The sequence below is a fragment of the Pogona vitticeps genome, chromosome 5, assembly GCF_051106095.1.
Source record: "Pogona vitticeps strain Pit_001003342236 chromosome 5, PviZW2.1, whole genome shotgun sequence".
NCBI lineage: Eukaryota > Metazoa > Chordata > Lepidosauria > Squamata > Agamidae > Pogona > Pogona vitticeps.
The window spans coordinates 6,922,187-6,934,933 of record NC_135787.1 but is presented as its reverse complement, the minus strand read 5'-3'; positions in this window follow the sequence as shown (position 1 = coordinate 6,934,933).

Sequence of the window (12,747 nt, the reverse complement as noted above, 5' to 3'; positions counted from 1 at the left end):
CGGGTTTTTTTTGTTTTGTTTTTTGCTGTTGATTGGTTTAGTTGATTGTTAGGATGTGTGCAGTTAAAAAAAAAGCAGTATCTGCAAGTCTGTAATTTTAAGCAACTGTAAGTAAAGAAACTTTTTTTATTCTTTCTCCTACATAAGTTTCAGAGTGAGTTATTAGTTCATGAAAAAGGGGTGGACTCTGGGGAACTCATAGCTATTCTCCTCTGTGGATCTCTGAACTTCTGCTGTGTAGCTAAAAGAGAATTTTACCAGAGATTCAAAACTGTGCAACAGAGGAAAGACTTTGATATTGATTGATCAGTTAATTAGCTGATTTATAACTGTATCGAACATGAACCTGGACAAATATGTGTTGGAGTGTCTCCAAAGGGCTTTATATATCAGGGAATAGACAGCTACAGGCCTGGCATTCCTTGCCTCCTACCCAATGTGCCTCTTACCCATCCCTGGTCTGTTCTGACTGAGCAGGAATGGATACAAGTTCAGCTGTTTAAGTATCTGACTGTGGAGCCAGAGATTGTGAGTTCGATTTTCCACTGTGCCTCCTTGATAGGGGCTGGACTTGATGATCCATAGGGTCCCTTCCAGCTCTGTAAACTAAGGTTAGTAGTAGTACTCTGGGCGGTTAGATGCCGCCCAGAGTAGACCTTTGGTCTAGATGTTCAGGGTAGAAATCCAATAAAATAAAATAATACAGTGGTGCCTCGCTTTACTATTGCCCCGCATTACGATGAAACCGCTTTACGACGATGGTCTGAATGGGTTTTTTTTTTTGTTTACGATGATCGGTTCCCTCCTTCAGGAACCGATTCTTTGCAAAACGACAATTTTCCTCCAGCTGATCATCGGTTTCAAAATAGCTGCTGGGTAAATAAAATGGCTCCCCACTGTGTTTTTGGATGAATTCCTTGCAAGACAGCCACCAAAAATGGCCGCCCCATGGACGGTGAGTTTCCAGCCCATTGGAACACATTGAAGGGGTTTCAATGCATTTCAATGGGCTTTTTATTTTCGCATTACGTCTTTGTTCTACAGCGATTTCGCTGGAACAAATTAACGTCGTAATGTGAGGCACCACTGTAAATAAATGGTAGCAACAGCAGCAGTGGTATATAAAGACACTTTTGCAATACCCCTGGGGCCAGCTTAATGGTCAGATGTCATCTGCACCTTGTTCCTCCTACTGTCAGCTTTGTGTATAACGGATTTACACATATCCAGAGGGTCCCTTCCAGTGGTGCAGTTCTAAGCATAAGTTAGAAGAATCTCATGCAGAGTTTGTTCTTCTTTTTATTTTTTTCCCTCAGGTGAGGTGGGGGCTTATTTTTATTTAACAGGAGAGGTCATAACATGAGGAAATTTGACATGCAAAGCGCATGTGCCACTAGTAAGCTATGGTGCTTCTCATTATATGCAATCAGTAAAGCTAGCAACCTGTGTTCAGGCATATGTTTGTTCCATTACATGCTGCTGCTTATCCTTATTTAAGCCAATCTTATCCTCCCCTCTCTACAGTTTAGCTGGTGCATCTTTTGTTTAATGCAGCAAATTTAAATTAGACTATTAGGGAATCTTGAAAGGTATGGAGCAAGAGTGTTCTTTTATGCCATAATCACTCCTCTCAACACCTGTGAACTTTGGGATTTAATTGGTGTACATCTGGTTCTGACTTTTTGTTATATACGCACAGTGGGAAGGAACAAATAAGGAACCACTTGATTTACGATGTAGTTGTGGTGTTTTTCTTTGTGGTTGTCACCCGCTTGTTTCATTTGGCTTTTAACTTTTTCTTTTTTGGTGCTAAATGTGTTAATGTTTCACATTCCAGCCCTAAGAAATGATCACTGCTGTTGCTTCTGCTGTCGTTAATTACATTTCCACGTAGCCTTACCTTTACTACATGGCACTCTGGGTGGCTTACGATAATCGAGTTACAGAAGGGAAACAACAGGCAAAAATATCAGGCCAAAACAATGGGGAAAAAATTAAGACGACCAAAAAGTTGGGACACTTTATAGACTGACCACCATATTTGTTGAGATGGGATGTTTGTATTCGTAAACAAATACAAATCTCCCCATCCCAGCTGGAACTAAAGTGGGTCTGGACTCCAAAACTGGGTCGTCCACTCATGCACCACTGTGCCACTAACATCCTGCTCTTCCTGCCAATCACAGAAGTAGCTCCACCCTCTCCCTGCTCAGCTGGCCACTCCAGGTAGGGGGCGGGAGGACGACTCTCCCCACATGGGTGCTGAGTGGCCAGCCGAGCAGGGAGATGGTGGAGCTACTTCCGTGATTGGTGGGAAGAGTGGGACACTGGGCACTGGGACACATGAGTGGACAGGCCAGTTCCGGGGGGCAGACCCACATTAGGTGCAGCTGGGACTGGTATATTTGTATTTGTTTACAAATAGGAATATCCCCATCTCTACTATATTTTAATGTGAGCTTTCATGGACAAGTCCATTTTGTGATTATGATATGGAGATATATGGATATCTTCAGATACCTGGGACCCAGTTCTTTATTTATTTGTTTATTTTAGATTTATACCCCTCCATCTAGACCAAAGGTCTACTCTGGGCAGCAATTTGAGGTGCTGGTTATGACCTACGAAGCCCTATACAGACCCAAGCTGTATAGGTCTTTGTAGGTCATAACCAGCACCTCAAATTGGACCTGGAAACGGACCCATAGCCAATGAAGCTGTTATTTATTTATTTATTTGTGTATTTATTTGATTTGTATCCCGCCTATCTGGACCACCGGACCACTCTAGGCAGCTTCCAATATAAAAACAGACAATAAAACACATTCCAATATATGAAAAACAACAACTACAATGAAACAATAAAATAAAATAAGGAATAGAAAGGAGTAAAAAGAAGATCAAGGATTGGCTGGAGTGAAGGCCTGAATGAACAACCAAGTTTTTAATTGGTTTTAAAGATGCCCAGCATGGGGGCCGCATGAATCTCCGGAGGAAGATTGTTCCAGAGGCGAGGTTATAACCAAGTTGTTATATTTTTCTTGTAACCTGTCCAAGTCAGCAGCCTGGCTGCAGTATTTTGAACCAGCCGAACTGTCCAAACCGTCTCGGAACGCAGCTCCATATAGAGTGTGCTACAGTGATTCAAGCAGATGTACAGTACGTAACTAAGGCATGTGCTACTCTAGCCAAATCAAGTATCTGCAGAAATAGGTGCAGTTAGCGCACCAGCTTGAGCTTCGTCAATGCATTCCTGACCACTATGAAAACCTGTGTATCCAGACTTATGGATCAGTTCAGGAATGCACCTAAGTTGCGAGTGTGAATTGTTAGGGGGAGTGTCACCCCATCTGGTGCAGGTTGAGCCCCTATCCCTTGATATATATTTTTCAGCCGACCAGGAGCACCTCTGTCTTCTCTGGGTTCACTTTCAATCTGTTTGTCCTTACCCATTCCATTACTGATAACAGACACTGGTTTAGAACAGGAGAAATCCAAAGAAACAGAACAAAACAGAATAAGACAAAGACGCATGGCACCTTAAAGACTGACTATTATATTTTTATATTAAGCTTTAGTATAAGCTTTCGTGCACACATCCACTTCATCAGACATATGGAAACAGAATAAAATTTTGGATGAAATATCAGTTTCACAAATGGAATATTATAAATACATGTAGTAATTAGGCCTATGTTTGTTTGCTGTAAAAATTCCTGCAGGAGACAGAAAACAGACACCAAGTCTGAGCACAGATGAGCAGTGTATTCTCGAAGGCTTTCACGGCTGGCATCCCATGGTTGTTGTGGCTTTTTCGGGTTCTTTGGCTGTGTTCTGGAGGTTTTTCTTCCTAACGTTTTGCCCGTCTCTGTGGCCGGCATCTTCAGAGGACAGGAGTCAGAGCTCAGAGCACAGACAGAGTTCTGACTCCTGTCCTCTGAAGATGCTGGCCACAGAGACTGGCAAAGTGTTAGGAAGAAATACCTTAAGAACACGGCTAAACAGCCCAGAAAACCCACAACAACCAAAGATGAGTGGGCTGGAAGAGAGAGAAGGGGTAGGGGTGGGTGTTGAAGACTTTGGATTTAGTTAGAAGAGGGGGGGGAGATTATATAAAATTAAATATAAGACTGAGATAGCAGAGGAATCACATGTGCTAATACAGTGGTGCCTTGCAAGACGATTTTAATTCGTGCCGCGAAAATTGTCGTCTTGTGAAAAATCCTCTTGCGAGGTTCCCTATGCATTGGTCTCAAAAAAAAAAATGTCTTGCGAAGCATTGGTCTTAAAAAAAGTCTTGTGAAGCATTGGTCTAAAAAAAGTCTTGTGAAGCATCGGTCTCAAAAAAAAAATCTTGTGAAGCACGGTCATAGAAAAAAAAAGTCTTGCGAGGCACCATAGTGATCGCAAAAAACAATCGTCTTGTGAGTTTTTCATCCCACAAGGCAATCGTCTAGCGAGGCACCACTGTATTGAGCTTTTACTTTTGAGTCTTGTGATGAGAAATGGGTTTGGTAGTTGTAAAGAAAATAACTATGGCAGTGGGTAACCACAGAAATATTACGTTTGGTAATGGCCGAGGAAACCTAGGCTTATATTCAGCCCTTTTATATGGGTATCCATCATAACAGGAATAACTTCCTTGGAGCTGGGCAGAAAGGAGAGACAGAGTATGGTCTCATTCATGTGCAGGTGACACCAAACCACAGAACTCCTGACAAGCTCTCCCAGCACTTTTATGCATGGGAGAGAAGTCAGAAGACTGAGTGACACCATAGGCCAATCACCTAGGTGTAGACCAGGACATCCACAGCACCACCTTCTAAGAGCCTTTCTCCAGGAAGGACTGGAGCTATTGTTCAAACCGGGAGCCATGCAGGAGGGCATGCCTCACCCATGGGCCTCTCAGGCCTCTGCAGCTGTTGATATTCCCAGGAGGACCTTTCTGGAAGATACCAACAAAAGTTGAGACCCTCTAACTTTTTCTACAAGTGTAAATTTTCCACGAGGAATCTCTTCCCACACCGTCTTTTCCTGGATTAATTGTGAAGAGGCACATCGGCCAAGATAAGCTAAATGCTAATAAGTTTTCAAGCGGAGAGGACGGTGTCCTAATTATTTCCATCCACAACACTGTCAGCAAACACCGAGGACAGGACGAATGTAGATTCACCGCGCGGTGTCATCGTGTTTAATGGGCGATGTCAAATCATTTTGACAAGAGTCTTGTTTTGACAAAAAAAAATTGTGCTAATTGTGTGTATGTGTTGGCAAGGAGCTGTGTGCTTCAAAAAGGTGTTTTGACACCAAGGGTGTGCATCACAAAGACTCATTGTGTGACTTGCCCACACATCTGGCAAGCCAGCTTTTCTATCACATTTTGAGGTGGTTTTGCCCAGGCCCAATCTCTGTACGAATGCTGAGAAGAAATGTTTAGGTTTGTGACATAAATGTATAATTGTACTTGAGTGCTGTCAAGTTGACTCCATCTTATGGTTACAGTTCTCGGCATTTTCTCGGTATAACGTACTCAAATGGCTTACAGGTCTCTTCTTTTGGGGGTGCCCTGAGACTGCACAACTTACCCAGGGCTACACAGGCTGGCTTCCCCCCCCCCCCAGAAAATACAGTGAGGAACTGTAGCTAGCAGCCAGTATCCAACTCACTGAGCCAGCCAGCCAACTTCGTTTTCTGTAGCTCTACTAAATTTAACATTTTGGACATGACTGCTTGATGTTCAACATTGAACTGTTGTGGGCCCATTCTCTCTTGTGATTAGCGAAATAGAGATGAGGGTCACTGTGAGTAAATGAAACCTTTTTTATTCCTTCTCTTACCAATGTCTTGGAGTGATTTATTGAAATTGTAAGTGCCACTTGTTGAGAAGCAAAAAGAGGTTGGCTATTCTGGGAAGGCTTGAAGCTAATTCTGCTCCATGTACCCCTGCAATTCTGCTGCACAGCTAAAGGTTTTTAGCCAACATTCATACCTCTGAAACATCAAGTTGAGTTCCAGACAGAGTGGCTCCCTCTGAAGCTCTATGATGCTATGAAATGCACAAGTAAGAATCCACACACCACTTCATCCTGTTAAGAGCACAATACTTGCCCTCTGCAGATTACCACCTTTGTCTTTAAACAGAGTGGATGGATTTAATTATTCCATTCCCTTCTGATCTGAAGTGCTGTAATGATTCTTCTGCATTTTGTATGCTAGTCATCAGTGTTTATCTCTTGCTGTCCTCAACTTGTGACAGCTGCATTATGGAGCTGGAGACCGTGCACAGAGGTCAAAATAATGGTTTTGACACAGCAGACAAAAGAACATCCCAATTGACTACGAATGACCAGATCTCCGTTTTTCTTGTCATTGTAGCTGAAATGCTCACATGCCGCCCGACGAGCTGAGATTCGCTGTGACAGCGGTGCAGAGGAGAGGCTGATGGAAATGAAATTGTGTTAATTTGCATGGCTCAAGATGCCCCCCTCTTGCAGAATTCATACTGGTCAAAAGAACTGCCACTTTCTCTGAGGGCTCCCTGTCATTTAAGGAGGCAGAATAATTACGATAGCTGATGCGGAAGAGAATCTAATTGCTTCCATATGTGGACAAAATAAAAATAAATGAGAGTCTGCCCACTGGAGGCTCGAGAAGAGAAGAGGTTGAAAAAGAAGTCTCCACCAACCCTGACTACAATGTAAAGGAGTGTGACAGGGAAAGCTGACGTGAAAGCTTCTGCATGATATTCTTGGGCCTCACCAATGGAGTAAATCATTGGTTGTTTTTGGTGCTTCCTAACTGTGGTGACCCTAAGAGGGTTGTCATAGTATGTGAGTGGTTAATTGTTGCCATAGCCACATCACAGTGGGTTTCCATGGCTAGGCAGGAATCCGAACCCAAATCTTCTCTGCATCAACATTGATCTCCCTCAGCCTCCTCAGGTGATTCCATAGGACATCCTCAAAAGGTATGATCTTCAGAGCAGGCCCTTCTCTCTCTGTACCATTGCCCTCATGGGCACATTTCGGAAGGATGTGAGAGAGGGCCTCCTTTGCGTCTGATCCCAGGTTGTGGAATGGTCTAAAAGGTGGGTTCAAACAAATAAACAAACAAACAGAAACCAGCATTGGCTGTGCCAGAAAAAGTCATGACCGCCACTTTGGTTTGGCAGGGGAGGCATTGTTTTTATACTTTTGTTTCTTTTGGTGTAATTTCCCTCAGAATATAATCGTGTACGGTGTTGACTATTGAAGGTGGCGGCCCACAAACATGGCTATGAAGGGAACACATAGATTAGGGGTGCATAACCTCCAGAGGTCTGGGGGCCACACATGGCCACTCCTGGACTGGGAGGACTACATCCACCACTACATATTTTCATGAAGTTTGTTAAATTGAAAAATCTCCATCCTTGCAGCCAAAACAAGATTTTTCCAGGAAGCAAAATGCATGGGGTGGTGATGGTTTACTGGCTCTCATTTCAGCCATGCAAACCACCACTCTGTGTATTTCCCACATCCCTTAGAGGTGGATTTTATCTGAAAAAAGTTAAAATGAGTTAAACATGTTTGTGTCTCTGTGTCCACTTTATTATGAATCCCAGAATTTTTCAGTCTTGGAATTCTACCTGACAGATAGCTATGGACCCCTAACCTTGATGAGGGGGCCGTGAAGACATGGATGCATGTGCTGGTGATCTCTAACATCAACTACTGTAATGCTGCCTACCTGGGGCTTCCCTTGAGTTTAAGCCAGAAACATCAGCAGGTTCAGCATGTGGTTTCCAGGCTAGTGTTGAATGTCAGCAAATGTGACCACATTTCCCCAGTCTTGACTCACCTGCACTGGTTACTTGTGAGCTTCTGGGGTAGGTTCATAGTTCTGGTTCTTTACCTATACAAGCTCTTCATAGGTTTGGCTCTTATTACTTGATGGAAGGATGTGGTGGCGCTGCAGGGACGTGGTGGCGCTGCGGGCTAAACCACAGAAGCCTGTGCTGCAGTCATAAGATGGAATCCACGCAATGGAGTGAGCTCCCGTCACTTTGTCCCAGCTCCTGCCAACCTAGTGGTTTGAAAGCATGCAAATGCAAGTAGATCAATAGGGACCACCTTGGTTGGAAGGTAACAACGTTCCGTGCCTAAGACGCACTGGCCGTGTGACCACAGGAGATTGTCTTCAGACAAAATGCTGGCTCTATGGCTTGGAAACGGGGATGAGCACCGCCCTCTAGAGACGAACACAATTGGACAAAAATTGTCAAGGGGAACCTTTACCTTTACCTTTACTTGATGGAGCACCTTTCTCCAAAAACATCAACCTGCACCACCAGATCTTCACAGGCAATGCTCCTATGAGTTGGCATGCTAAGGGAGGCCAGAAAGACACACACAAGAAATCGCACCTTCTAAGTGGTGGCTCTGAAATCAGCTCCAAGTTGAGCTACACATAGCTCCTTCCCCTTTACCTTCAAGAGGTTGTTTTAAATGATGCTCTTTAAGGAAGCTTTTACTAGCAACCTCCAGTGAATCTATCTAGAGATCGGTATTAATTGAAAAAAAAAAGAATTTCATAATTCATCAACAACCACTAATTTGTTGGTTCATATTTGTACAAATCAATGCCCCTGACAACTGTGAATCAATGAATGTTTAGTCATTTTTAATTTGTTGATTCCTTGGGCTAGAAAATGGCCCCCAGGCACCTAGAGATGTCAAAACTGCAGGGAAGCCTCTCATGACTCGCCTCTACAATATGTCCCAGTTTGGTGAAGATTAGGTTTCCCCAAGCCAACCGTTAAAGGGCATTTTCCTGGAAGGACCCAATTTGTGGGTGTATAACCTGGATGTCTGAAATCCAATCTTCATCAGACTTGGAGGGATAGTAAAGGAGAGTCAGGAGAACCTTCTCTGCAATGCTGGTGTCCCTAGGTGGCTTGGGAATAAAGTTCTGTGGACAGTCTTTGTGGGTGCACAACTCTGACATCCAAAACACAAACTTCACCAAACTTTCAGGGCTCGTAGAGGAGAGTCAGTGGAAGCTTCTCTGTGATATTGATGTCTCAAGGTGGTGGGGGAGCATTTTATAAGGTTTTAAAATGAAAACCAAATTGACGAATTGATTATAAGTACTGTATTTTTCCATGTATAATATGACACTTTTTCCTAAAATCATTAGAGGAAAAATTGAGGGTCGTTTTATACATGGAAGGAGGTAGAGGCAGAGGTGAAGGATCCCATGAGCGGCACTTTAGGAGGTGATCGTGTGGCGGCAGCAGCAGCAGCAGCAAATGGGCAGCCGTGAGAGGTGGCCAAGCACGGCTGCTCCTCCGCCTCCAGCAAGGGTCAAAATTGGGGGTTGTCTTATACATTGCAGGGGTCTTATACACAGAAAAATATGGTATATTTGTTTTATTGTTGTCAATAACCCAGGGTAGGTTTTATAAATGTGGAAGGAAGGAAGGAAGGAAGGAAGGAAGGAAGGAAGGAAGGAAGGAAGGAAGGAAGGAAGGAAGGAAGGAAGGAAGGAAGGAAGGAAGGAAGGAAGGAAGGAAGGAAGGAAGGAAGGAAGGAAGGAAGGAAGGAAGGAAGGAAGGAATGTGGCTCACCTACAAGAAAGACCTAAGCTGGAATGCTTCATGACAGCATATGACTAGCTTTGCCTAGCTTCCTATTCAAGAAGGAATCTGCCACAATGCTTGCTGAGAGCTTCCTTTTTGAACAAGAAGCTTTGTGGAGCTAGGCCTATGCTAAGCTATAGAAACTTTCCAGGTTAGGCCTTTCTGCCAGGAGAGCTAATATTAGATGTATGCAGGAGACTCTCTGTCAGATGCGACTCCCTGTTGCCTCTGTATGGTGGCAGCCTCCATCGGGACTCACTCCCTTATGCACCCTTGTGCATCACAGGGAATCCCCATCAACCACAAAGGTGCACTGAAACACTTGCAGAAGGTCCAAAGAAGCAGTGCAGGAACAGCATGGAGGTAAGAGGGCTAGTCTACTTCTGGCCATTTGATAGTTCCCCCATCTCATAATTTGGCCTGGGGTGAGGGGATCCCTCCCAGTTATGGACCTGGGAGTTCATTTTTCCTGAAAGTCCAATCCCTACCCCCTGATTCTAGCGTTCACAAACTGAGCTGCGAAATCAGGAAAAGGCAGCCTCTGAAGGAAGTGGCTGATGTGTGGAACTAGTAAACGGCTTTCAAAAGAAACAGCATCAATAAAGTTACACAGAGAAACAAGAAGCTAGGAGGATTTCTAAGTGCAACAGAAGGGGCTGAAGGATACTCGTGGCAAGTCCCCGTTTGCTTTTTGCCATCTAGATTTCTATTTTTGTCTAGACAACAGAGAGCAAAGTCTCCTAAGGTTGCACCACTTTCAAAAGTGTGAGCTTCCTGTGGTCCATACTCAGTGTGCTTTGTTCTTGCTTGTTGTTTTAATTGTTGCTTTCGCAATTGATACTGTCGTAAGATCACCGAGACCTCTTAGCAGCTCCTTCCTACAAATTATTTGTCATCTGACAGAACTATCCTGGAGAGCAACCTATTCTAGCAGAGCTGGAAGCAATTCTGCTCACCAAAACATCCTGCATCTAGCACAGCAGTGGTGTGTTAAGAGTCATCCTCTCTCACACATGTATAGATGGAGAAAGAGAGAGTTTTAAAGCAGTGCTGACTGATGGCTCCAATTTCAGCAGGACAGTGGCTCCAGTCCAGACTTTAGTTTGAGATTCACATGAGCTCTCCAAGGTGCTGAATATATTTTAGGGATAGGCTTCAGGACTTTATTTGTCTGTCTATCTATCCGGCCTTTCACAAAAGAATGTGCTGAAAAGTTCAGACTCAAGCCAGTGGCCTCATCACCAACACTAGCACCACCACCCACTTCCACTGGTTTTAAGGGTGTTGATGCTGAAGTTGCATGACCTTTTGGGGCAGATTTCTCATCAATTAATGCAACATCCCCCAGCTAGTTAATTGTCAGGACTAGAGATGGGGGTATTTGTATTCATATACAAATATGAATATCCCCCCAAAGGTGGAAATGATGACTGTCCACTCACCATTCCACCACTGACGCCAGCTCGACGGAGCCTTCCTGTCGCGCCATTCTCCACAATAGATTAGCCACTCCTGGCAGGAGGCGGGATGACAAGCCTTTCTGCCAGGTTGCAGAGTGGCTAATCCATTGCGGACAACAGCACAATAGGAAGGCTCTATCAATCTGGCATCAGTGGCGAAATGGTGAGTGGACAGTCCGGCCCCATGGTACCGGACCCTCATTATTTACACCTGTGGGGAGATATTCGTATTCATATACGAATACCCACATCTCTAGTCAGGACCTGAGCTGAGAGTAGACTTTGTCTAGGGGGGGGGCGGGGTAAAAATCTAATAAAAGTAAAGTAAAGTAAAGAGAGTGGGTCTTGAACCAGTGACCCAAGAAATACAACACAGAGAGTCAACTTGCAATATAACCAACAAACAACTCTTATCCACTGAAAGAACTACAGAGGCAAGGTCGGCCCTGTCATTGGGCAGAGTGAAGTGACTGCCTCAGCTGGTAGGTAAAGGGTGCCAGAAGACAGCTAGCTATTAAATCTGTGGCTGAAATCTACTAGTAAGACACAACTAGAGTGAGCCCATTGAATCAGTGGAACGTGCATAGGTCCTCACCAATGGGTCTACCACCGTTACACCAATTTTTTTTTTTACTATCTTAACAAGGAGAGCTGCTTATGCAATTATCTGTCAAAATAATTTGGCCAACTCTTGGAAGATAAATCTTGACTGAGGAGATTAGGGTGTGTGAGGCCAAGTGTGCTGCTTATATACCACTGCATAATGCTTAAAGCACTCTCTGGGCAGTTTTCAATTTAATAATGTAGGGTACATATCCCCCCCCCCAGTGAGCTGGGTATTCAATTTACTGAACTCAGAAAGATGAAAGATTGAGACAATCTTGAGCTGGCAACTTGAGTCCATCAAGTTGTGAGTGGAGTCTTGGCTACAGTACTTCAATTTACACTGGATCACAAGGCTCCTTAGGGGCATTTCCCACTCCTGGGTAAGGTTTACTTACTTGTCTGAAACCCATTGTAGTGTTATGGTTAGAGTAGTGCCCTAGGTCTTAGGAAACCTACTCAGTCTCTACTCAGGCATGAAGCTCACTGGATCACCATGAGCCAGTCAACAGCATCCCAATCTACTTACCTCACCAGGTTGTCATCAGGAATGAACTAGGAAAGTGGAGACCCACATCAGCCACTTTGAGCTCAATGGAGGAAAAATGGGATATGTACTTTTTTAAAAGTTCAAATAAATATTCAGAGGCACACGGTTGATGACTACACTGCTCTTTATCCTCAGTGATGCCGCTGTGCAGGAGAAGGTCCCTCCCAGAACCACAACACAAAAAAGGCCCCTATGCCTGCAAAACACTTAAACCCATTAAAAAAACTGCAGTTGGCATGTGTAAAAGAGTTCCTGTTTTTGGAACTGTAACTTGAGGCACCAAGCTGGCTTCACAGATACTTAAGCTTGGAGCCTGGCAATGCAATGGTTAAACTGCAGCACTGCAGCCAAAACTCTGCTCACAACCTGGGTTCAACATGGTGGTGCTGTGGGCTAAACTGCTGAAGCCTCTATGCTGCAAGGTCAGAAGACCTGCAGTCGTAAGATTGAATCCACATGCTGGAGTGAGCTCCCATCGCTTGTCCCAGCTCCCACCAACCTAGCAGTTCGAAACC